Source organism: Elephantulus edwardii, unplaced genomic scaffold, assembly GCF_000299155.1.
Source record: "Elephantulus edwardii isolate Elephantulus edwardi_28Jun2011 unplaced genomic scaffold, EleEdw1.0 scaffold00042, whole genome shotgun sequence".
Lineage (NCBI taxonomy): Eukaryota > Metazoa > Chordata > Mammalia > Macroscelidea > Macroscelididae > Elephantulus > Elephantulus edwardii.
The window spans coordinates 4056642-4065011 of NW_006399792.1; positions in this window are offsets into that span (position 1 = coordinate 4056642).

An 8370-nucleotide genomic window follows, 5' to 3' on the forward strand; every position below is an offset into this window, starting at 1 on the left:
GGTAGATGTTTCAAATTGTTTTGCTAAAATAAGCATGACTTTTATAGAGGAATGTTGATATTTACAGACAAACTAATTGATTCAAATTTTACTCTGTGTCTTTATAATGAGGATTGTTCATTCAGAAATCATACTTAACTGTGAATCTCTTCATCACTCTAAAATCTATAATCTCTGTAACCACACTATATATCCCCAATGTATAATATCTGGTATACAGTGAAGCTAAATAAATGTTTAATTCATTCATTCATTTTGCGATACATCTGTTGCTTGGTATCTAAAAATTAACAGAAATCTCCTCCTGAGACCAGATCTTCTCCAAAACCTGACCATACTAAATGGTACAATGCAATACTCAATGACAAAAGAAAGAAAATGGAAGTGGCGATCTTTTAATTTCTAAATCTCCCTCATTTTTAAAGGCAAATCCATAAATTATTCCTAAAGATTACATTTTAAAAAAATCATTTCAAATCTGTCCACTAGGCTCCATCTCCACCATTCCCTTAAGGTCCAAACCACAGTTGTCTTTAGGCTAGATGAGTCTAAATAGCCTTCTCATTGTTTCCTCTTTCAACCACAGAGAAAAACCCTCAGGCATTAACTCAAACTCACACATATTTCATTCTCTATAAAGCAGTCAAAGGGAGTTTTTAAAAGTTACAATCAGATAATGATTCTCTGCATTATAAAATCTATTCTTCTCTTCTTCCCCACCCACACATCACACTTATTTCAAAATCTGGATCCTACCTTGACCATTGGGCTCTGAGTCATCTGTTATCTACCTTTTCCTCTAACCTCTAATCTCAACCACTTTCTTCAAATACTGTGTCCCCACCACACACAAACACACATAAATGCACCAATGCAAGCAACCACATGAACTAGTCTCCTTTCACTTCTAAAAACATACAAGTTTCTTTTTGCTTTGAACTTTACCACTCACTGCTTTAACTGTCTAGCAAAATGTCCCATGCTTTTTGCATGGCTGACCTTTACTCTTCCTTTGAGTTTCAGTTTAAATCTTTGTCCAATAAGACTTCTAAATTGTTCATTCCAACAATTTAACTCTGTCCAACAGGCCTTCTCTAATTACCCAGGGACCCAGATCCCTTCTTGTTCACTCACTCACTCACTCACTCACTCACTCACTCACTCACTCACTCACTCAATTAAATCAGAACCTACGAATAGCTGAACCTCCAGCATTCAGGAGGCTGGAAATTGCACAGAAAGCTGTTCATCTTTCTCCTAAGCAGTCACAGGTGAATTAAAAACAACAGAGAGGCACCAGCTTTGAGTAAGCAGCATAGCTTCCTACAGACTATGCCATCAGAGCAGAGGCCCCTTCGTCTGTATCGTTCAACCCTACCCTCTGGCTAGATGACACCTCTCTAAATTGAGATGTCTTCAGCTGTTTATTTTCTATAACTCCTCCAGAAGACTTTAAGTTTTATGGTGCCAAGAGCATGTTTTTCCTCATAATAATATACTTTTTGCCTTTAGAAGTGTTTCATTTGGACTCAAGTGGTACAATGGTTAAGTTCTTGGTTTCCAATTCAAATGCAGATGGTTTGAAGCCAACAGTTTCACTCTTTCATATGGTGTCACTACACATCAGCACTTGGCAGCATATGGCAACAATAGCTGAGACTCAATAAAGATTTCTTGAATGTACAAATGAAGCTGTGTAACCAGCACTGTAGAATTTCTACAAACAATACTACAAACAGTGCTTTTCAGTTGCATTTAATGTCTCAAGTAAGATTGCATGCTGTAAAACATTACTTTTTCTTAGAGAAACAATACTTCAAGGAACATGAATATTTTCTTAAAACACAATGACAAAATCATCAAACTTAAGTGTACTGAAAATTGACCTTTTATCAAATAAACCTAATATTAGAAAATTATACTTTGGACCTTTGTTAGGGAATGTATTTATCCAATTATGGTTTAGAACTAAGAAAAAATTCACTCACTCAAATTCTCAGGGAACAATTTAGATGAATCCCCTCTGAGAAAGTATTTTTACTGTGGTCAAGCCGTAACAGCTGTGTGGTACAGGAGATTGCAAAACAGAACTATCATTTTAAGCTTTTAGCAAATCAGCGTAACAACAACAACAAAACAATAAAAATAAATAATTACTATCAACTGAAATAAAAACAAAATTAAAAGGTCACATAAGCTTCACATCAGTCTTAGCAAAAAGTTTCAGTGGTGTCACCTACCCTCCATAATGAGGCTTAGAAAGATCTAATCATTTGGTGCCCTTGTAGGTATGAATTATTTTCCAAAGAAATAAACTGCTCTGTTCATATTCCCAATGAATTGTGGGTGGTTTTTTTTCAACAGCAGATGAGTTTTAAAAATGGGAGAGTTTTCTACAAGTCAAACATTGACATTTATATTTGTTCATGCCAACAAAGAATATATAAAGATATAAATATATAAAAATAGAATGTTCTGTGTAATAGTTACAATATATACTATGCATTTAACTTACATAGATTCAACAATATATGTTCAGCAAATACAAGAGAGTGAGAGATTGAGGGAGAGGGCTAGAGAAAGAAGAACTTAAATAGCTCCAGCAAGTCTGCCACGATGCTTCCATCCCACTCAATGACCATATGCTCCCACAGCAAGTGTGAGGAGAAGGCAGGAATCTGCATTCCTTCAGTCAGTGTCAGCTCCCTCAGCCTCAGGTGCTGTATCTCCCACAGAACAGGAGTCCAGAGTTTCAGAGTTCACATGGCTTTATACCACATGGCTCTTCAACAAAACAAACTACTCCAGTTGTTCAATCAAAGAAACAGTGTTCTGCTATATTGCTGAAAAAAGTAAAAGGGAGGGAAAAAAATAACCCTGAACCTGGGCAGAGATGGGAAAACAACACTCCAATTTATGAGAGCTGTATGGAACTTTCAAGAGAGTAATTTTGATCACATCCAATTGTTACCTTTTGTGCTGCTATTTCACTCTAATATGTGGTTGCACTGTGCCCAATATATAACAATTGACCGCCGATATTTATCTAGATTATATTCTTTTTTATTTATAAAAAAAGACCTCCAAAACAGTATATTTTGTAGCTATTACTAACATGCTGTCTTATCAGCCAGTAGGGCATTGTATTGAATTGAATGCCTCACTGTTAGCATGTAGACTCTCTGTAAGCAATGGCTTATTTTTAAAAAAAAGACAAAACAAAACACAAAAAACAACTCATACAGGGATGAGAAAGCATGTATGTGCATGTATATTTACATGAACATGTGTGTACACACATATATATATGTTCATATGTATATGTGCATGTATGTGTGTCTATACCTGTGGGAGTGTATATATTCTCCATGTGTATTTCATTTAGAAAAGAAATTCTCAAAAAGCAAATTGTTTGTTGATATTTTTCTCGCATTTTCCAGGACTAATTATTCTGCCACTAGAAGACGTGTAAATACATTCTTGCAGATTTGACATTCTTACTGAAGCAGAAAACAGCCAGGCTTTCCCAGAATGCCTTAAAGAAACCCATAATGCTTTCCCAGAATGCCTTAAAGAAACCCATAATGGTCTCATTACAGCCAATCTATAAATGTAATTGTTTACCTGATTTAGAATGTAAAACTATTTCATAAATATTTTAATAACTTAGGGATACAATTATTTGACAATTATTTTACAGTTCCAGGCAGTTATCACCAAATTTATTGAAAATCTCCATCCCTCTTCTTTAGGCCAGGTGTAAAGTTGATGCCTATGTCACTAAATGTTTTTATGTTTTTGTTTGTTCTTTCTCTCTCCCACGGTCCATCCTTCCCTCCCTCTCTCCTTCCCTCCCTCCCTCTCACTCTCTGTCTTCCAATTCCAGTTGGGTTTCCTGGGTGCTACCAATCTGAAGTCTATTGTTTCTCTCTCATCCTAGTGATCTGTAGTGTTAAGTATTCAACCTGGAACCCCTTTACCTGACACACCAGAATGTGTGAATGGCAATTGATCAAAATGGTTTCCTTCCTAGAGAATTGTTCTGGCCAAGGCATAACTTTCCTAGGAGGCACTGCTCTTGACAGAGCACCTCCCTGACACCTCAACACATCAAAGGAGAGAGTACACAACACCAACATCTTTTCCTCAAAATGAATTATCTGTATGACTCTTGAGTTTATCCATTGGATTAGTCCAAAATCAGTTTATACTTAATTTGATTCTCCTGACATATAATGTTTCTTCTTCTCCTGAGATCAATTCCTTAAAAAGTCACTTGAACAAGAATACTCATCTCAGGTTCTTTTGTAAGGCACCTTGTTGTTAGGTGATGATAGCTGACCTTATGAACAGCTGACCTGAACTCTACCCTATCCTGTGTTAGGCCAAGGCAAGGAGGCCGGGAGAGGGAACAAGAATGCAGACTCCAGGCTGGATGGCCCCGTGTGATGCTGATAAGGTGGACTAACGACCTTGCCAACCACCCTGAGCCAACCATGGGCTGTAAACTAAGAAATGGAATGCAACTCCCTTCTTCCCGAAGACCCCATTATAAAAAACCCATCCCAACCCCCCGAAGCTGCGAATTCTCTGCTGTCTCTTCAGGATAGAGGATTCGCCCGGGAGCTCCACTTGAATAAAGATATAACTTTAAACTTTATCTCTCTTCCGCTGACTTCTTTCAGGCGAGCCGCTATACATCCTGTACCATCTTCATCATCCCTGACATTCCAGCCCTTTGCTGAAGTCACCATGTCAATCCATATCATTTGGGGTCTTCCTCTCCTTCGCTGACCTTCAATCTTTCTAAGCATGATGTTCCGCTTTAAGGAATAGCTTCACCTAGCTACAGGTCCAAAGTATGAAAGGCAAAGTTTTGCAATCTTTGCCCCCAGTGAGCACTCTGACTACACTTTTACAACACATGTTTGTTCTTTTGGCAGTCCATGGGATATACACTACTATTTTCCAATACCACAACTTAAAGGCATCGATTTGTTTTGGTCATCCCAATTCAATGTCCAGCTCTCTGATGCACAGCAGATAATTGAGAAGACCATGGCCTGAATCAGGCTCACCTTAATCTTCAGAACTATTCTCATTGCTTCTCAGGATATTGTAGAGATGCCTGATTGTGGGCTTGCCTAATGTAATATGTCTTCTGTTTTCCTGACTGCAAGTACCAAGAGTACTGAAACAGCTCATCGAAGCAAGTTTAAATCATTCACAGCTTCAATCCTTTCTCCATCTATCATAATGTTGACTGTTAGTTCTATGACGAGGACCTTCGCTTTTTTGATTTTGAGTTGTAATTCATACCGAAGGCTATAGACCTTCACCTTCTGCAGCAACTGTTTCATAGCCTCTTCACTTTTAGCAAGCGAATTCTGTCATCTGCATAATGTAGGTTGTTGGTGAGTCTTCCTCTAATCCTGATGTCACATTCTTCTTCATAGAGGCTGGCTTCTCAAATTATTTGCTCAGCATACAGATTGAACAAGTATGGAGAAAAGATACAAATCTGATGCACTCATTTTCTAATTTTAAATAATGCAGTGTTTGCTTGCTCTGTTCAGACAAGCACAATTAAGGTTCCTTACAAGCACAATTAAGTGCTCTGGAATTTCTATTCTTCTCAATTTAGTCTTGGGAAGAAATAACGTTGTCACTCTCACCTCTCTCCAAAACCTTATCAAAGGTAAATAGATCTCTTATTGATTTTAGTTCTAGTCTTTCTTGTCAAACTTGTAAATCTTTCTATGCTTTTCAAGATTTTGCCCACTCTTCATGTCAAACTAAGTCAGTTTGACAGTTTATCTCATGTCAGAAACTAAAGAAAGATTTTGTCAGAATATTAGCCTAGTATAGCTCCAGTGGCCTAGTGGCAAGAGGCTGCACTGCAATACCAAAGGCACACAGTTTGAATCCACTAGCTGCTCTGTGGGAGAAGGATGGGCAATTGCCTCCCATGTGATTAACTGCCTCTGAATACCCACCACCAGAGAGTAAGCTATGGGTCAGTTCTGCCTCACAACGGCAATAGCAATGGCTGAAAGTACGGAGGTTTCTATGGGAGAATTTGGCAATATATGAAGTTAAACTATGAGATGGATGCATAGCTTATGCTATACGAATAGTTAAGTGTAAGAGGACAAAGGCAATTCCATCATAAAGGCTCTTCTGTGTTCTACTTGGTATCAGACTTTGAACTAATGTGGTTCAACTCTAAATAAAATCATGTGTCACATACCCACATGTACATTAACATACAAATGTACATATGGATATAAGAGTGAGAGCGCAGTACCTTGGAATTTGTCTAGTGACTACTCTGTTAAAGACATAAATATAATTCTTTTGTCAGATAACCATGTTTTCTACTTAGTCTCACTGATTCCATTCTTACCTCAGTGATATGATACATTATCCCCACAGAAGCCAGAGCAAATATTTATAAGACAAGTCATGTAATTACCATGCTATAAACTCTCCAGTAAGTAACTATGAATATTTAAAGTCCAAAGAAATTATTAGGGTCAATAATATCCGATAATGAGCTCAGGTGGCATAGTTTATATAACATGCTGCAGGGCCAACCTAAAAGAGTGGTGCCTATCTACCATTTGTTCCAAGGAAGAAAAAGAAATAGTCTCCTCTTATAAAGATTTACAACCAAGGAAAATATTTAAAGGGTCAGTATGAGTCTGAATCAACTTGATGAGAGTGTTTTAATAAGGTTCAGTATAATCTCTGCCTATTTGTTCCATCTTGTCTTACACTATCTCTCGTCTGATATCTATATTCTAGAACCTTTGCTAGCTTCTTGGGACTGTGGTCCTTGCCATTTCATCCACCCCAAACAGTAACAACAACAACAACAAAGTGCCTTCAAGACTTTGACTGGCACACTCATTTCTCAGCTTAAGGGCTTCTATATCAGAAAGCCATCATTGTGGTGTAACCACTGTGGAAGGCAGTATGACACTTTCTAAAAATGTTGCAAATAGAGATACCATTTGACACAGCAATTCCACTACTGGGAATATACCCCAAAGAGACCATAACTGACATCCAAGCAGATATATGCACACCCATGTTTATCGCGGCTTTGTTCACAATAGCAAGGTGTTGGAAACAACCTAAGTGACCGTCAACAAACAAATGGATAGAGAAACTGTGGAATATTCACACAATGGAATATTATGCTGCATTGAAAAACAAGGAACTCAAGCAATATTATTCAAAATGGGTGACCTTAAAGGACATTGTACTGAGTGAAGTATCTCAGTCACAAAAGGACAAATACTGCATGGTGCCACTGCTGTAAAACAGGACTGACCTCGGGGTTGGGAGAAGACTGACAAAGATGGGTTCAATAATGTATACTGCATTGAAACAGATGAGGGAGAAAACTGTTTAAAAGGGATATGTGATTAGGTATTTTTGTCATGACAGGAGTCCAGAGCGAAAACTGCATAGTGGAGTGGACCTGGGGGGAGGGAGTCTAAAACAATGAAAGAATCTTTCTTTTACTTTTCCCAGAGGGTAGTGTATTGGGGGGAGGATTGGGAGGGGAGAAAAGTGCAACAATGAATGGATGGAAATCCAAAGTCTCTGTAAATTTTCTTTGAAATTAATAATAAATTTACAAAAAAGGAAAAGCCATCATTGGCCAACACTGTTGGTGCCATTCCCTCCCTTATCACGCTCAATAACTTACCCTATCCATTTTATTCTATTAAGAGCACTTAAGACTCTCTAGTCTTGTTCTTTATTTACTTGTTCCTCTTTCTGTCTAGCAGGTGAGTTTCCTGAAGCTGGTAGCCCTTTAAGATGTAATAATAGTGGAGGGAACACTGAAAAGGCATAAATTTGCAGCCATTGATTGAAAGTATGAACATCCCTTAAAGGCTTAACACTATAAAAACGCATGAGATTATAAAATAATAAAAACATGCCAAGTAAGTATACATATATACTTATATGTAGGTGTGTAGAAGAATATATATAATGCTTTACACGTTTCTAAATTTTAGAGCTTGTTTTAAGGGGAGAAAATGCCAATGAAAACTGATAAGTGAAGAATTTTTTTTCTTTATCATCCCACTTCTTTGCTTCAAAAAATTTTCATACCCTAATTTCTACAGAGAATCAGTATTCTAGATTACATATTGAAGGAGATGTCTAGAGACTGAGATATATAACAGGTGCTTAATTAAATCAATGGCTTCACCCATGGTAGCAGTAGTAAGGGAATCAAAGAACACTTGTATTGGGTGGAAATCTGCTCTCAAAGACCTCTCCAAAGTGCTAAAAAGGAAGGATGTCAGTATAAAGACTAAGACACACCTCATTCTATTGCTTTCTAAG